General features: G+C 40.4%; 1 long non-coding RNA gene across 1 annotated transcript; it reads right to left on the bottom strand.

Moving 5' to 3' along the window:
* Positions 1–225: 225 nt before the first annotated feature.
* Positions 226–17,490, bottom strand: LOC128849437 (uncharacterized). Its single transcript, XR_008447394.1, has 5 exons — positions 17,149–17,490; positions 15,010–15,079; positions 5,496–5,700; positions 4,479–4,605; positions 226–2,866 (listed from the first exon to the last, which is right to left on the bottom strand). It is a non-coding gene; the product is annotated as an uncharacterized LOC128849437 (long non-coding RNA).
* Between the last annotated feature and the right edge of the window lie 1,879 nt (positions 17,491–19,369).

Consider the following 19,369-nt stretch of genomic DNA (forward strand, 5'->3'; position numbering starts at 1 on the left):
TTTTTTTTCTTTTGTTTCCATCCCTGTTCCCCCCCCCAAGTTTTAAGGGCACAGGTTTTATAAGAATCTCTTGTATTAGAAGGCTGAGCCTTTTTTTTGTCACAGACACATTAAGTAGCCTTTTCACATGCTGACCAGCTGTGGCTTATATGCAACCAGGTAACTTTTTGCCAGTAAATGACTGTCACCTTCCAGGTACAAGGTGACAGCATATTTACATGGGACACAGAGGTGCTTACATGCCAGGCTCAGAGGGAATTGCCTTGTAGGTTGATACTTAAATAAATCTTTAAGGGACAGATTTCTATATACTGTCTTCAGGGTCCTTTTGGATTAGCAAAGTATCACAACATTATATCCATCTGTTAAAAGTACTGAACATGAGGTAAGATACTTGTGATGTACTCAAGTGTCCTTATGAAGGTTGACTCAATCATTTTAATGCAAGGTATAAAAGACAGATTCTTCTTTCTTATTTCTTTCATTCATCTTAACACTTGACAATCCTGCCTCTGCTAGAGTCAGGACGGGATTTGTTGTTTTACTCTTGTTGGACAACATTGCTCATGGTGGGAAAGATTCTGAGATTAGCAGCTGCCTTTGAAAAACAAATTCCCTTCTCTCCCTCTCCTTCACTTGTCAGTCAGTCTTTTGTTCAGTTCCACATATAACCAAAATAATGTGACAACAATAGAAAATAGTCTGTATCAAGTGTTTGTCCTAAAGAAATTAATTAGAATAGTTTTTGATCATTATTTAACTTGTATAACTTAGGATGCAATGAACAACAAGGACACATACTTTTATTTTACTAAGCTATTTAAAAAAGACTCTATTTTATCCAAGAGACAATATTTGATGTGATTGTATTGCCTCTATTTACTTCAGCAGAAAAAATTGTCAAAATAATCCAAATAAAGTGTCTTCTTAATTTCCTTTATATTACATATTATTTCACACACCACAACAAAATACACTCATATATCTGGAGAGCTTTGTCTGTATTCAGAACTGATACATGTGCTAGATGCCAATTAGTCTACTCAAGCACTTCTCATTATTCTGTTTAAATACTGATCACTCAGCATGGTCCAAAGCCAAGATAAAAATCAGCTTTATTTCTTATTCTGAGAAAAGCTGACATCAGGATCAATAAATCCTGACAGAAGCTATTAACATTTTAATGAGTTACTCAATAATATTCTAAAGATGTTCTGGCAAGTCAAGCCTCCTTTGATTAAGGACAAATTTCTTAGACTACTGTAAATATATATCTCAAGGTCCAGAATGCAAAGCTGTCACTTATCAATCAAGAAAAAAGGGCAAAAGTCATGACTAAAAAAGGTAAAGAAGGGGCTGTCCACGTGTTTATAATGATTACAGTACAGGATGGAATTTTTTAAGATGCCATTCATCTTGACCAAACAGAGTCAAGTATAGTTATGGAGTTGTGTAGTTGTCATACAATGGAAGAAGCATCTGGGGCTTCCTCCTACGAAGTATAGAAACCCCACTATGTTGGGAGCAGTTTGGCGCATCTATTCAAGGTTAAATAGAATAGCCAACATGGGAAGTAAGACTGGTGAATTGGAAAGAAAGTATCTGTGCAAACTCTGTTTAGCCTTAAGAAAAAAGCATAAGGGACCAACAGAGTGAAATACACTTTTCTAAGGGCAAATTTTGCCCTTTAAACTACATGATTTAATTGCAGTAAAATGGATCAGAATTTGACCTAAAGGAAGGATGTTACCTGACATAGTGTTAATGTTGCAATAAATCTGTTGTCAGGATCATGCTATTGAACATAATGCCAATAGGTTACAGGCAAATCCTGACTGGGTTGCTATGCTTACAGAATATCGACTTGAGTGCAACATTTTAATAAACAAATATGAGTCTTTGGACACAAAGTCAGACGTGACTTTTCTAATGGAGGCAGTCCAATAGATTTAAAAGTACTGCAATAAAGCTGGGCACAGGAAAGAGCTCTAGGGGCTCCCCATCAAACTGGGTAGCTCACATAAAATCACATTAGCAAGTCTTCCTTCTAAGTACGAACATACAGAAACATGAATCACAAAACCAGCCAAAAAGAAAACTTGTATTACTAGTTAAGCTCCTCTGTGGGTCTGCCTTACTGACAATGAAAGCATTCATTGGTTTCAGTAGGAGGTATTACTCTGAATATGAGATGAAGCTTTCATGAAAATACAAAAGATAAAGTCTGTAAAAACAGAAAGAGCAGCAAAATGCTCTTAAATACTTTATGCCACTGATGAGAAACTGCTCAAAGATGGCTCAGGTTGTTCTAACACCTGAGTTTGCGGTTAGTAATGTGAGAAATATACATTTGTGATCAAGAACTGCAAAAAAATCCAAGACCACTAACCAAGAGGATCTCACCAGAACTAGTTGAGGATGGAAAGACATTGTCTGAGCACATGAATGTGATGCCCAGGACCATAACTCGGATGCATTTTGTGAGGATGTGGAGGAGGCTGTTCACGAGCGTGTCTAAACAACATAGAAAAGCAACAGTTAATTTCACATGCTTACTAGTATTAAGAAAACAACAACTATAATCAAAACATTACAGACTGAATTACTGGAATGCATTTATAAGTGAAAAACCCAAACCCGAAATGGAATTCCCCATACAGTATTTAAATTTCTACTTTAGATATAAGTTAGAAACTAGTTACAACGCTCTTTCTGCATCAGTAGTGGATGCATAAAACATGGAATTAAAGCCTTGGAGTTTGAAGACCAAAATATTTACACATCCTAAAAAATAAATTTACATGAAGATTCAGGACTGTCTCATGCAGTGTGGAGCGCTCTCGGGCTTTATGATGAAGAAAACTTCCTATAAAAGAGAACAAGGAAAAGGAAGAAAGATGAAAAAAAGTAACAAAAAATTTTAATATGCTACCTGTTCTACACAAGATACTCTCTTTCATAATTGCCCATATTTATGGGTTTACTATACAAAAATGCTCTACTCCTTCATCTCTTCATGACTTCTTGTAGGTATACCACTCAGAAATGAAAGTGCTGGGACTTCACAATCAAGTGGGTCACACAACTGTTGAGTAAATTGAACTCCATCACACTGCAGAGGGAAATATTCCAGATTTCTCTTTGTGCTTTCTATACATATTATATATAATGCGTGTGCATGTGCATAAACAAAACAGAAGAGATTTCAGAATTCCAGGAGCAAAATAAATAATGTTGGTATTCATAAATACATTCAACAACTGAGGCTTTGTTGCAATCAAGTTGCTGTTGGCACTCACTAATGGACATGACATTTATTTACCTCTCTGACAGCCTCAGTGCCTCATGACATAAAACAGCATTTACAGGACTAAGCCTTGAAAACAAAACCCCTAGGAGAGTCATGAATGCCACTTCAGAACATTGGTCAGGTGGTAAAGGCATGGATATCACCCAAAGCCATTGATATGCTATTATTTTTTTCTTTATTTTTGAAAGTTTGATCAGGCATTCATTACATATAAATATCTATAATTAGGAATAATTTCATACTTAACTGTATTTTTCTAATTACTCTTTTGACTGATTGTCTTGCAGTCTATGCATGGACAATGCTAAGATTTGCTCGGTGAATTAGAATGTGTTGTGAAAATGGTTTACTTTTTTTTCTGTTGAAGTTCTTGCATTGAATAGGATTATTCATGTCATCCAAAGGCAAGGACCCAGTCCACGTTCGTGTAGGGGCTAGATAATAAAAAGTTTCTCCCCACATCATGTTTAAGGTGCATAAAGTCTTTAAGACCTCTAAATCCCTTCTTCTGCAAATGGTTAGAAGGGTTGCCATCCCCACAGACCTGTGCAGGTTGGCTTCAGGCTCTTTCTAGGAGCTACTGAATAATTTTATCATCATAAAAAATGATAAAATATGTATAATGTATATGCAAGCCTGAGAGCTAGGCTAAGTCTCTGTCTCCCCATGTGAGGAGCCCATGCACCTGATTAGAGCATCATGGTCCTTAACACAATGACCCTTGAAGGCTTTTTTTGTGTGTGTGACCCAGCAAACAGAGGAGTGTCTAGTCTCAGCAGTAGCTCCGTCACCAGGGTACCGTCTTGCAAGAGTCTTGAACAACCTGTGTCCTGAGAAGTGCTTTAGCCGCTGATTTAGAGGACAAAGGGTTATTGTGACAACCACAACCTCTTGCTCTTTTTTAGCCTGTGTGATAAAAGATGAGAGTGACCTCTTGCTATGTTGTTGAAAGGAACAACAGCCTGGGTTAAGAGCCTAAGCTCCAAAAGAAGTAAAATGCATGATATGCTGCTCTTTAAAGCATTTCTCACTAGCTGATTTGTGTGGGTTCCTGCTCAGCATGCTGGCTGCAGTGGGTCCCAGACAGCACGCAGAGGATTCAAGCGTGTAACCCAGGCTAGGCCTGAGCCACAAGGGCAGACAAGATCATCTACATCCCTCTGTGTACCTAATCTCAAGGCCTGGCTCAGATGGCATCTGAGACATGTGGGTTAGATTCATTTTTTATGCAAATGGATTCTGGTGACTCCACGGTAGATGTGAATAAGATCTCATTTCTTCTCACAGCAATTTATCTGTTAAAAGTAAAAAAATAAAAATAAATGGTAATTGGAAATGAAAAAAAGCAATTCCTATTGATGTTAAACAGGCTTTATATAAAGGACTTTGAAGCTCTGAACTATTTAACAGATTATTATGCTTATTTCTGTTTTTTTTCTAGATAGTCTTTCCATTTTTTTCCCTTGTTCATTCAATTTTTTCTTCACAAACCCTGCTTTCTCTATTTCTCATTGCTGACATTTCTGTTTTCTGAATTCCCTCTAACTGACTCCTTCTTTGCTGGAGGGGATGGATAACCTCCTTGCACTGCAGGCTCTGCTGTCGTCTAAACCCTGGATGTTATTCACCCTTAATGGAGTGGCCTATGGCTCATTTAATGATCTACTATAAAAACTAAGTCTGTTCATAGAGAGATACTATCTATTCACTTGCTCCTGTCCTGCGCCTATGCCATCCATACATAGCACTTTATGCTCCTTCTTAATGAATTTAATATTTTCAATACTATTTCTCAGTTTTTTAGCCATCGTGTATAGTTCAATTCCATTCTTTCACTACTTACAGGTCTTCCCAAACTAGAATAATCTGCAAATGTGATTAGCACATTGATTATTTAACATCCAAGTCAGTAATGAAAATATGAGTAACAGATCCCAGGACAGACTGCTGCTTAACAGCGCTCAGCACAGCCTCTCATGCCATTAGTGACCTCTGACAACTACAGCCCAAGTACACCACTTCAAACACCTTTGCATGCCAGCTTCTAAGAGCCCCTACTATGTTTTCTCCTTTTCCAGCTTTCCAGTTCATGAATGGTCTTCTGCAAATGTCCCGTCTGTAGCTTTCCCATTCCATTCTATGATCTCCCCTTTGTTGCACATGTAGCAAGTAGCATGCTACCTACCATCTCCTACTCATGCCCTCACTGCCAGGTTTGGATTTGGTAGGGAAATTTCAGTCCCAGAGATCAGACCAGCCAGGACCATTTCACCTCTGCTGCTCTCAACAGCATGAAGCATTTTTGTACAACGTTCTGGGAGTTACAAGACATCTTGTGCTATTGCAGGGTCCTGGGGCAGAAGTATGCTTGATCCTCTTCTGCCTTCTTCCTGTGGCACAGAAATAACTATGAGTTTTTGGCAAGAGGATGTAGATTTTTTACAGCATTTCAGGTAGAGTTTTATGGCTTGAGGCTGGTGCATCAAATCAATGCTCTGTGTACTCTTCCAGAGTGGACATCTTTTGCAGGACAGGGAACCAAGCGATCCTTTCCTGCCTGTTTTTCTCTGCATTGGTTATCCTTGGTGCCCCATGCGATCTGCTTTCATTTTGTGCCTTGGCCTCTTGGGTTTTGTCATTGTGTGCTCATGCTTGTTTCTATGAATTATCTGATTTAGTTCCTAACTTCTGTGTGCTCTCTCCTTGCCTTTGAGGCTTGTGAAAAGAACTCACAATGTAGCCAACTTGGTATTTTCTACACCATTTTTCTATTCCTTTTACAATGTGATAATTTGCTGAAGTGTTTCTAGTGTCATTTACTTAAGAAACCTTTGCACTCCTTTGAACCAGTTTCCTCGGGAATCAGTCCTACAAAGTCCCTAACTTCTCTGATGTCCACTTTCCTGAATGGATTCATGGTTTCTACTTTGTTGCCCTTCCTGTTCCTTGATTGTAAGCTCTGTCATTTCAGTCATACCTACTCAAGTTAACTTTCGTGTGAAGCAGTTCTTCCTCTGCAGTTAGAATTGCATAAGAAAAAGCTTCCTCTCTAATACATTTCTTCATTTTTTTAGAATATAGGAATTAAAAATAACATGGACAACACAGCATACCCCAAGTTTTATGGACAGTAAATTTGCCTCTCTTTCCCCAAAGATGTCTGGATAATTAAAATCTGCACAGGTGACCAAACTTTGTGCTCAGAATGATTTCGTTCGTCACTCAATAAAATATTCATCCACTTGACCTTCCTAATTTGGCAGCCTAGGTTGGATCTGTATATTCATTACTAAGCCCAGTACTTTTCTTATAATTACATCTTTCAACCTCTGCTCTGCTGGTCACACTAATTCATACCTCTTAGGATCTTCCTTTTCATTCTTTTGCCTGAATTTAGAAATCTCTTCATTTAAGTAACAACTTGGTGTACAAAGATATTCTCCTTTCTCCTGATACTAATCCATTCATGCTCAACATCATCACATGGGATAAGATGGACCCTGGCAATGTCATCTATGTAGCCACACACAAACAACACCTCCTGGCAGGGGAGCTAGAGGGACATAGTGAGGGGAACACTTGGATCTCTAATCTCTTATTCCCAGTGTGTTGTGATTACTCCAATAAGCTCAGGGTGACTCCTGGTTGTGTTATTACTGGTCAGAAAAGTGGGAGACAGAGATGCCTGATATCTTCACAACTTTTGTGTGACTGTTTCGGATTGGAGGTCTTTGTGTGTAGCATACCTCCTTGAATATAAAACTTGGCCCACTAGCGTTTACCTTCATTGCCTACTTCTTGAGAGCAATGGCTGCCATCACCTTGTGCTTCTTTTTAAGAGTGGTAGTGACAAGTCCCACAGTCTTTATAGCACATGACTTTTGCTTTTCCACTGCCCTGTCCTCTAGCAGGTTCATTTCCTATTGGAACAAGAGAATAACTTCCACATCCAAGGCCTAATTGCCTCCAGGTCAATTTCAAGCCTTTGAGATTACTGATTCATTGCAATTATATCCACACACACTCTTAGACAATATACAAATGAATTCTGTTATGAGATAACTTTATTCTTTACTGGTGTCGCTACAGACAGTGACCCACTCAGGAGCAAGCCTTCCCCATGTTCCAGAAAAGGAGCCAACGGGGGAAAAAACCAGCTTGTTTGAGTAGGGAGATCTTGAGAGACATCAAAAAGAAGAGGAATGGCTATGAGCTTTGGAAGAAGGGACGGGCGTCTTGGGTAGACTACAGGGAGGAAGTGAGATCGTGCAGGGAAAAAATCAGGAGGGCTAAGGCCCAACTAGAAATCAAACTGGCTAAGTCTGTGAAAGAGAATAAAAAATTATTTCTACAAGTACATTAACAAGAAAAGGAGGACTAGGGAAAATATTCAGTCCCTATTGGATGCAGAAGGAACAACAGTGACAAGGGATGAAGACAAGGCTGAGATACTTAATGCCTTCTTTGCCTCAGTCTTTAATAGTAAGGGAAGTTGTTCCCCCTGTGTACAAACCCAGGAGTTAGAGGAGCAGAATGTGGCTCCCATGATCAAAAAGTAGGTGGTTAGAGACTTGCTTGCCCAGCAAGACACGTACAAGTCTATGGGGCCAGATGGGATCCACCCAAGAGTAAAGGAGCTGGCAGATGTCCTTTCCAAACCCCTATCCATCATCTTCCAGTGGTCCTGGCTGACTGGGGAAGTTCCACTAGACTGGAGGCTGGCTGATGTTGTGCCCATCTACAAGAAGGGTTGCAGGGAGGATCCAGGGAACTACAGGCCTGTCAGTCTGACCTCAGTGCCAGGGAAAGTCATGGAACAGGTAATCTTGAGTGCTATCATGAAGCACATGCAAGAGAACCAGATGATCAGGCCCAGTCAACATGGGTTTACAAAAGGCAGATCTTGCCAAACTAACCTGATTGCCTTCTATGACAAAATGACTTGACTGCTGGATGGGGGAAAGGCTGTGGATGTAGTCTTCTTGGACTTCGGTAAAGCCTTCGACACAGTTTCTCACAGCATTCTGCTTCAGAAACTGTCTGCCTCTGGCCTGGACGGGCGCACACTCTCCTGGGTTGAAAACTGGTTGGATGTCCGGGCCCAGAGAGTGGTGGTCAATGGAGTTAACTCCAGCTGGAGGCCAGTCACAAGTGGGGTTCCTCAGGGCTCAGTACTGGGTCCAGCTCTGTTCAATGTCTTTATCAATGACCTGGATGAAGGCATTGAGTGCACCCTCAGCAAGTTTGCAGATGACACTAAGCTGGGTGGAAGCGTGGATCTGATGGAGGGTAGGGAGGCTCTGCAAAGGGATCTGAACAGGCTGGACCGCTGGGCTGAGACCAATAGCATGAGGTTTAACAAGGCCAAATGCCGGGTCCTGCACTTGGGGCACTACAACTCTATGCAGTGCTACATACTAGGAGAAGTCTGCCTAGAAAGCTGCACGGAAGAGAAGGACCTGGAGGTGTTGGTTGACAGCTGACTGAACATGAGCCAGCAGTGTGCCCAGGTGGCCAAGAAGGCCAATGGCATCTTGGCTTGTATCAGAAACGGCGTGACCAGCAGGTGCAGGGAGGTTATTCTCCCTCTGTAGCCGGCACTTGTAAGACCGCACCTTGAGTACTGTGTTCAGTTCTGGGCCCCTCACCACAAGAAGGATGTTGAGGGTCTGGAGCATGTCCAGAGAAGAACAGTGAAGTTGGTGAGGGGGCTGGAGAAGTCTTATGAGAAGTGGCTGAGAGAGCTGGGGTTGTTTAGCCTGGAGAAGAGGAGGCTGAGGGGAGACCTTATTGCTCTCTACAAGTACCTGAAAGGAGGTTGTGGAGAGGAGGGAGCTCGCCTTTTCTCCCAAGTGACAGGGGACAGGACAAGGGGGAATGGCCTCCAGCTCTGCCAAGGGAGGTTCAGGCTGGATATCAGGAAAAAAATTTTCACGGAAAGGGTCATTGGGCACTGGAACAGGCTGCCCAGGGAGGTGGTTGAGTCACCTTCCCCGGAGGTGTTTAAGGGATGGGTGGATGAGGTGCTGAGGAGCATGGTTTAGGGATTGTTAGGAATGGTTGGACTTGACCCAGTGGGTCCCTTCCAACCTAGTGATTCTATGATTCCATGATTCTAGAGACATCACTCACTGCCTTTGTGATATAACCTCCTACAATATGCTGCTAATGCTCTTGTGATTGTAACTACCTCTCAGCCTCCTTCTTCCTCCTACTGCTCTCTTATTTGTCTCCAGACACATTTCCACAGCAACCATCCCTTATGCCAGGTATGGTTCCTAGCCACATTTCGCTGCAGTCAATTTGTATGATTCCAGACCGGTTCCTGTCTCAGGCTCTGACGAGTCCAGGAGAACAATACTTCCCAAATATAGTTCTCTACTTAGACTGAAGCCATTGTGAACCATCTCTTTAAAACACCATTTGTAAGCCAGCCAAACAATATGCAATCACTAAAACATTGTCTACAGAGGTGTCAGAACATAGCTCAATATTGTTTACAAAGGTGTGGGACAAATACTGTGTGTAAATTCCATAAAGACAGCAGCACTTTATAGTTGCATTGACTGATAATCTGAGCTGCCTCTCAGGAACCACATCATTTCAGCACACCACCACCTGTAATAATAAATACATGGCCTATGCTTGGGCGTCAGAGACATGACTATCACAGTTTCAAGAATTAACAGCAGCTCACAAAGTACCTAAATCTTTTGTTGTCTCCATTTTGAGGAAAGCCTTTGGTGGGCTGTATTTACATTTCAGCCACTCTGGCTGCTGCTCCCAGAGTCTCCCTCATCACTACCTTCCAGAAGGGCTCTTTGCTGCTTTTTAATGAAATAGCCTGAACAAACATAAAGCTTCCAGTGAGGCAATGTGATGTTGGTTACTAAGCAGCCTTTGTAAAGAGCATGCACTGGTTGAACCCCCTCCCCCTTTTATCATTTAGATGTTATCTGCACAAAAGACCCAGTTGTAAGTAAATGCTGACACTATAATATGAGCATGCTTTAGCTTTCTGCTCCCACATTATGCTTTTAGTACGCTACTTATTTTGAGTGAACTGAACAAAATGAAGGTGATGATTATTAGCTAAAAATACCTGGTGTGCACTATCCAAGAAATCTAACAAAAACATTAAATATGTCCCGGGAAATCAAATTTATAGTTCAGGAAAGGCTTAGTGACTTCATTGCTCAGGTTACCACCTGGGTATCAGTTTCATCATCAGCAACCTCCAATTTCCTGTTTTGCTTATCGTAGAATTACTGTTTTCTTTTTTTACTGTTCTCATAGCTCATATGGCAACAGCTATACTAAAATTAGATATAGGGGGTTTCTATGATGTATTAAAGACAATGTTTGTTTAATGATATTTAAAAAAAACAAGTCAGGAACTGAATGTATATAAAACACAAATAGTGTTTATATGCTTTTCTTTTCAGTCATTGGAAAAAGTATGATTCATGGCAATATGAGCTTTAGTACTGTGTAACCATTGCTGATTTGTGTCTTGTTTTTGAACCGTCCCTTCTTATTGACTAATAAGTGTCACTGGACCTCTGGCAGTTCAAAGTAACATTATGTACTTGTATTCTTTACAGAAACTTGTTTACCTTTTCTATCTTTACTTGTATGAATCAGACACTCTGTCATCTCTTTGTGGTAAAAACTTTCCCACTAATCTTACAAGTTGCCTGGTCTTGCAAAAGTCTGATCCAAGACATTGTTTCATTCACCTATGAACCTTCTTTATGGCAGAATGATTTTTTTATGTCAAGGATAAAGGTGTTTCTTTGTGAAACTGTAGCTTTTAACTCAAATGCTTTTAACTCTAATGCAGCATTTCAAACCGAATTGATAAATCTCAAAACTCCTCTCAAGCTATGACATCTCATTGGCTTCTCTTGAGCTCCTCGGGAGGTTCCTGAGCTCATCGTTTGATGCTGCCTGGGGATTGTCCAGCCAGATTAACAAGTATTGCTGCTTGGAATGATTTGGCTGTCCAGGAAAGGATCTTTACCTAGGTTTGGTGAACCAGTTTTGCATATCTCACAGATTTATGCTGGACCTGTAGTTCCTTTATTGAATTTTAATCTAACTTTTGAAAAGTGCAGCATCCTGCATGCAAGGCAAAATAAGAATTTCCATCCAAGTAACTGAAAAAAAGAGACTTAAGAGGTCTCTACAGTGAAGAAACAAGAGAGAAAAGTTCTGTGATCAGTTTGTGGGTCAGCAGGTGGTGACAGTGTGGAGTTAATAGACAACGCATATTCACCAAGTGTGCTTATTTACCAACATGTGTTCTGTACCAGGGGAATAAACACATTTTCATTCATTGTTTAGTGTTAAAAATAGGAGGATAATAAAAGTAAAACTGCTTATTGAAGCAATATGAATCTGACTTAAAGAAAACAAATCTTTTAGTCACCTTTGCCAACTGACTGGCAAGATATTAATGTTGTATTTTTCATTTGGAAAAACACACTGTAAAAAATGTTGAGATGAAAAAACTATATTAATGCACAAAATAAATTCAGCTTCATGACCGTATAAAGAAGTTTTAAAAATGCAGTAGATTCATAAATTCAGAAATCTACAGAGAACTTCTCTTGTCCTCTTGCAAGGATCAGAATCTCCTGGTTGAAATGTAAACCTTAGCTAACAGACATTCAAACTAAAACAATAAATACTTGTGCAAGTAATTATTTCCTATTTGCAAGATCTGACTTGTTGTCTACTTAAGCAGTTACAATACAGTCTTGAGGTTATCTTCTGCTTCTTTTCCTTGAAGAACAATGCAGCAGTATTCAGAAAATTTTCCCCTCTGGTGTAGGTGAATTTCAGTTCACAAGCCTGTGCATATACGCAAAACTTTTACATTCATTAGTCTGGGAAACCAGAGTACGCTTTTGGTCATTTAAACTCAGATAGCAAGGATTAAGAAATTTTGAGCTGAAGTCCAGTTAATATCAGCGCAATTCTCCCCCATACCCCCCTGCTTTTGTGAAAACATGGACTTCCTGGTGGGCATTTTGTAGGCCATCCTTCCAGTTGGATCCATAGAGGAAAACCCCAAAAGGATCCATAGAGGATGGCCCCCAAAAGGCCATCTCTGCAGCTTTCATTGCCAGCACCAAATAGTACATTTCATAAAAGAAGGAAGAGAAATCACATGTACAGTTTTACCTGTCTTCTCTCATTCAAAACTTACTTTTCTACTGTCTCTCGTGTGTGTAGCTGGTAACTGCATTCCTCCCCCTCCTCCCCTTCTCCTCTCCTCCCCTTCTCCTCTCCTCTCCTCTCCTCTCCTCTCCTCTCCTCTCCTCTCCTCTCCTCTCCTCTCCTCTCCTCTCCTCTCCTCTCCTCTCCTCTCCTCTCCTCTCCTCTCCTCTCCTCTCCTCTCCTCTCCTCTCCTCTCCTCTCCTCTCCTCTCCTCTCCTCTCCTCTCCTCTCCCCTCCTCTCCTCTTCCCTTTTCTTATTAAGTACAGAACAGGGCACTAAGGCCTTGTGATATAGTAATCTATTGGCCTGAAATGGTTTTAGACTAGGCTAGGAAGATATTTTGACACAATATTTGTGTGATTATTTTGACATCATCAATTTCTATATTTGTAATGTCACTGTGATTCTAACAATGTTTTATCGGTCTAAATGAACTAATGTTTAGTTTATGGAATAAAGTACTCTAATACATTGTAACTCTGTGTATTTTGTAAATATGGATCTAAATATCTGGCTATAAACAGGTAAGTTGCTTTAAATTATAAATGATGCCCCTGACAATCGGTTCTTATAAACTTTCTCCAGAAAGACATCGTAGAAATCCAGGGACAACAAACTGCTGTCATGATTTGGCTTTTCCAGGTGATTCACTGGTTGTAGCAATTAAGATAATTAAAGAGAACCCAAATTGCGTGGCAACCTTAAGTTTCTGACCCTCTGCACAAAAAATATTGCCCACAAATCATACTTTAGTGCCCAGTGTATGTTTGTTGCCTCTGCTGTTTGCCCTGATAAGCAAGATCCATGGGCTGTGCATGGTTTTCAGCCCTAGTCTTTCATCACGAGAAACATTAATGCTAAGAAGTGAAAAAGTTGCAGTCACAGCTTGATGTTCACTTATTTAATTCTACTTCACCCTTCTACTTAGTACCTGCTTAATTACAGATAATCTATTTCCCTGAGCTTTTGGTGGGTTTTAAGTATCCATAATTAACCCACAACCAGGAAGGGAGGAAGAAAAGATGCAAAACCAGAATGTGCAGTGATTACAGGGCCCTGAAATTCATGCTCAATGCAAGTGACTGATGGAGACACTTCCTTTTAAGCAGTGCTGAATCACCCTCAGAAATCTACCCTGTACCTATTAGACAAAGAAGAACAAAATCATATGTCCCTCTATTGTATAAATGTACCACATGTGCAGAGGTCTTTCACAGGCTTTGTAAATTTTCCAGCTATGAGCGGAAGAGGAGATGCCAAAATGACCACAATGAGGTTTCCATGAGGTATGAAATACCTCATGAAAAAGCTTCCTTGCCTGTTCAAATAATTTGAAACTAGATCAATGCATTAATACACTGCTTTCAGTGTACAATAGCCCACCCATTCATTCAGTAGCAATTGGATGATTCAGATCCTGTCAAATCTGCATATTACCCCAACCCCTCTCCTCCCTCAACCCCTCTTTCCACCCCCCGGGGGCTCTTGGTGAGGACCCAGCTGCCCACTCAGATTGCATGGGAAGAAAATGATTCCTGTTTTCATGTGCTAAACACATACACACCTAGACATGTATGTGGTCTTACCTCCACATTGCTACTAAGGATTGCCACTCCAACATAGTCTCTTTTGCTCTTTAACTGTATTTTATTTCAACAGGTGCCTTTTCAACGGAGCAGCAATTCAGCTAGCACTCACCTCCCATCATGGCACACGTCTGCAGACCTGCAGCTGCTTATGCCAAGCCACATTTGTCCTACTCACTGTATATTCAGATTGCATTTCTGGTAGGACTTACTACTGAAGAAACGGGTCAAGCATGCAGGAATTTTTGACAAAGACTTCTTTAAAACAGAGGGATCAATCTATTGTGTACTGTATTTCACTCACACGTTATGAAATAAGACTAGGGAAAATGTTCATCTGTGAAAAATTCCCCAAAGAGAGGCACGTCAAGGCCACTAGTCTTTCCATATTGTTATGAATGAAACTCAAAGTTTCAAGTATCACCCCCCAAAAGAAATCACCAGGGATTTCTGCTGATTTCCACCCCCTCTCAGTTTTAAAGAAACAGCATTAAAAGTATGTGCATTTATACATGAAAGCATAATGCACACACACACAGAACAGTGACTGCTACTCCTGATGCAGTGAATGACCAAAAAATTGGCTGTGTTTCAGAGAATACTCCATGTTATGGAGACTGTCACGACAGGCAGGGATTAGATTTTACATGAGTGGTGATGAGGATATGTCTACTGACATGTGGGGGCTGTATGTTTTCTTGCCAATAGGGCTGAGCCACATAATTCATCTTTCTCACTGAGAAAGGAGCACATCGTCTACAGAGGCTCCCTATTTACACAGCGAGAACTACACAGTGCACAAATGGAGTGTACCTATATGTTGAATTCAGCATGACAGATAATTAAGGCTGATTTTTCTCCTGGTATAATTATTTAGAATGTCTTACCTTTTGCAGCTGGGAGTGGCATCACTAAGGAGCAACTGTGATAGCTTGTCACTAAGCAGAAGATCAGTCCCTGCAGATGTATAAATGTACTGTTTTAAGATATTTTAAATGCATATTTTGTTTCAAGACTCATCATAGTTTCTTATTTACTCATTACTACTAGGTTACAAGCAGTCCCATGTAGAGAACACTTCCTTAGTTTTTCTATAGTCCCTCCAAAATTATGTAAAAGAATTATTTCTGTTTTTCTTAATTTAAGAATTTATTCTTGTGGATCACGGTGCATCCAGACAGTATCGGAAGACCTCCAACATCAAATATCCCAACAGATGTTGTATATCAGTAGTCAATAGAACAGTGGACTAAACATCTTTTTATTTTAAATAAGTACATTTTTTAACTGATCAGCATTTATTATTTTTGCTGCTTACACAAGTAGTGCAGTTCTTAATGAAGATGACAAGCAGTTTAAAAATAAAACAGTAAGAGTGTTTCAACTTCTGTCAAAGTGACTGTATGACCAGATGGGTTTATGTTTTATTACGTACCCCCAAGCCATGTAAACCGTGATTGGCCTTTTGGTTTGTGCAGTATACAGGTATACTCATAAGCAATTTCCCATGCTTCCCTCCTGTTTTGTATTTTTTTTTTAAAGGAGCTTAAATAAAACAAGACTGAACCTAGATACTTATGCCAACCAATAAAACTTGACATTAACAGGCATTAAAATTGTTATCATCTCCCATTCCAGCCCAGCAATTTTGGATTTCCAGGTGTGAGTAAGATCATGAGTGATAAAACAGATACAATAAAAGCGACTGTATTAATGATATTTCCAGAATGTCCAGACAGTAAATCTCACTTGGCAAATAGAGTTAAACCTATACTTACCAAAAATTTGCCAAATCTGGCTTAAATTTGGGGTTCATCATCAACATTATGGTGGCAACCAAAGTCAGGATGCAGTGACATGGTATTAAGCACTATAAACTAAAAATCCCTAATCAAAGAATATTAAAACTACTGCTCAGCTTCTTTTATTAGAAAGGGTACAAGACTGTGACAGCAAGAGGACTGAATTCTGCTTGGAAAGTACAGGAAATATTTTCCAAGACAGTGAGAGTATGTTTTGGGAAAATAGTTGCATGTGTGGAATGCTATCCTCTGGCTCTGCTGGCCAGGTTTTAAAAGGAGTGAGATTCTTTTAATATACCCTGTGAAACCATCAAAAGAGACGACTGACCTGTTACAATAAGGGCATGTCTGCACTGGAAACTGACCGTGGATTTGGTGCACTAAGGGACCTGCAGCAGCTGCTGCGCAGGCAGTGCAGCAGCCCACCACGTATCCCTATCCTTATGGGAATACTACTTCTTGCACTAGGTCTTTGAGCGTCTCCACAGAGAAAGGGATATTTCTCCATAGTCCTGCAAACGCTGGTTAATCAGCGTGGAAAATGTCCCCAGGCAGGGCTCTGGGTAGGATACCACCATCCTTATAGGGCTGAATTGCTTTGGCTGAATCATGTCTAACCTTTGCTCTGATGTTCTGAGGAGATCTTTAGTGGACTCTCAGGCAGAAGAAAGGAGGAAAGAGTGCCTTGGGGAGTTGAAGATTTCCCATTGGATGTGTGTTTGGGAACCAACAAAGGAGACGAAAGATGCCAGAAAAATCCAAATGTTAGTGTTCTAATTGCCCACACCTTACAACTGGAAACCTGAGGCAGAGAAAGGTCAGTTTGATCCATGTCACCTACAGAATCTGCTGCAGACTTGAGAACCATGTCTGGCATCTAAAGTCTGGGTCCAGATCCTTTCATATAATCCTGTCTCCTGCTCCATTAAAATTGCTTGGTGGAAGTCTCAAGCACCATTGCCAAAACAGCTGCCTCACTATGTAGTTTTTATTCATTCATATTTCGCCCCTGATTTTCACCAGAAACCACAGCTTCTCCATCCTGGGGATTCCTTTTGACACTGCAATAACAAAACACATTTTGCTCATCACTTTTTCCCAATGGGAGTATCGTATACCACACTTGGATCTTCTGCGTGCTGGAAACACTCTGCTCAAGATTCAGAACTCACAGCTCTAACACACGGTTCTTATCTGTGTCAGATGGGGTAGACAAGAACTTACCAGGAAAGAGATGCAATCGTTTTTTTCATCTTCTCTGCCTCCAGATCTCACCTCCCTGTTCTTACAGTCCATATAATAGTAGTGGGAGAAAAAGAGAGAGAGAGTCCTAGGATGACTGTTGTGCTAAAAATGAGGTGTCTCTAAAAGGAAGCCCTTTTCACCTCACAGTATTTGCTGATTTTCTCCACTGAATATACCGATGCCACTGAGAAAATACCAAAATGTATCAGAACAGCCACAGCCATCAGACTGTAAGGCAGGTTAACTGGGAGTAAGGATCCTGTTGAGTTCAACGAGTCTTTTGTGATTTCCAATGCACTATGAAAAAATGCCTTCAAATTACCCAAGAAGTATGTTAATAGTTGACTAATGCACAAGCTGGCAGGAATCATTGCTGCTTGAGCACGGCTCATTAATCTTACTGTTCATTAAAAAAATTCCAAACTTTTTAATAAACAATTTTCATTTAAGAAGTAAAGAACAGTGGAGTGCACTTTTTGCTAGGCAAGAGAGGTCCTTTTGAAAGCAAAACATTTCTTCAAATTTTTTGCATGTATTCCTGACATATTTGCTATATTCCTGACATCACTGAATTTGGAAATACACAAGAGTACTTTCCACTTCTGTAAACTCTTAGGGCTAATTTTTTAATCTTTCTTTTCACGTTTGTAGGTTTGTCCTTCCTAAGCTGAAAGCCTCTTGCTACTGATACCCAGCCTGTTACTGCACAAGACAGGCAACGTTTCTCTCCAGTGAGGAGCTGGGGGGCTGCTGAGGAGCAGAAATGAGAGGAGAGGGCTTCTTGCTGACAGCTGGACAGGATGCTGTGCATTGGCCTTCATATCAGTTCAGACCCAGTTGTGGTCTTGCCTCCACATGAGAAGAGACTTTGGGCACCTCCTGTTTTCCTGGCTTCCTAGGAAATACTGCATTCTGGCGTTGTGGAAGGGATACCTGGAGGAATCATTTATGCTGGGTCAATGGCCTTTATGTTTCCTTTTGTCTGTGATTGTGGTGTGAAGTGTTGTAGTCAGATAGTTCTGTACAGCCTTACTCTTTCGGATGTGTTCATTTGTACAGCATGACTTAAAACAGTACTGAAAATTAATGATAAACTGCATTATTGCTAGCACTTACAAAAACATGATTGCTTTCAGTGATGTTTTGCCAACAAACACCAGGGCAGAACAACTTAACATCAAACATTGTAAAGTCATGATCGCACAGAACAGTGAGGTAGAAAAAACATTAAAAACTTCTGATCAGTGTTATCACTGATATTTTACATTCACATGCAACTCAGTACAGACATATGCTAACTTTTCCAAGTAAATGCTCCTCAAGGTTTCTACAATAATTTTATTTGCCTTTCAAAACAACCCAGGCTTCAGGATTTATTAATGCTGCAATTAGTATGCTGATCATGCCCAGCATGCTTAAGTCTTTATTGGCTGTATGCACCACCGAAAGTTTTAGTTTTATTAAACCTGAGCCTCCTACATACTGCTGTTTAGTGTGTGTTACAAAACTAAGATCAGGTCTGAATATAATCTAACCCACATGTTGGATTGCTTGCTTCAGTGACTTACAGAAATATTTCAGGTAGCAAGTATTTTCTTAGTACTCCGTTATAAAAATATGTCAGGCACACAATGTTTGCATTATATGTTCCTTTTCTGTTACAGAAAAAGAATTATGCACCAAGCCTGGTACTCCATTCTGTTCCTCACAGAACAGTCATTTACTCCAATTGTATATCAAACTACTGCGAATCATCATGTCTCAGTGGAGATTTTGAGGTGAGATAGACAATGGGTTAAAGCAGAGTACAGTTATCTTCATCATAAGTAGACAGATAAATAGATAAAGTGCATACTATATCTGCAAAGCAAAAACTAGATACAGGTTGTAGGTTTTATCCACATGAAGAAAGGGGCAAGTGCAGCTGAGATTTTTTTTTCCCCGGCGAGTTCCAGAGGCTGTAGGAAATCTGCCAGGCATGATGCTAGGCATATTGATCTTCGCAGGATCATCTTTCTTCCATACCCTGTAGACAAAAATGTCAGCATGACTGAGCAGCCTCCTGAGAAGCCCTGGTCGAAGCTGCTCAAGGCAGTGTTGACCTGCTGACGGCCTTGCAAGCACCAACTTGACTCTTCATACAAGCACGGCTCTTTTCCCACCGTAGCATCCAGCTGCAATTGTGTTCTTTACACCGTCC

This window comes from Cuculus canorus, chromosome 1, assembly GCF_017976375.1.
Source record: "Cuculus canorus isolate bCucCan1 chromosome 1, bCucCan1.pri, whole genome shotgun sequence".
NCBI lineage: Eukaryota > Metazoa > Chordata > Aves > Cuculiformes > Cuculidae > Cuculus > Cuculus canorus.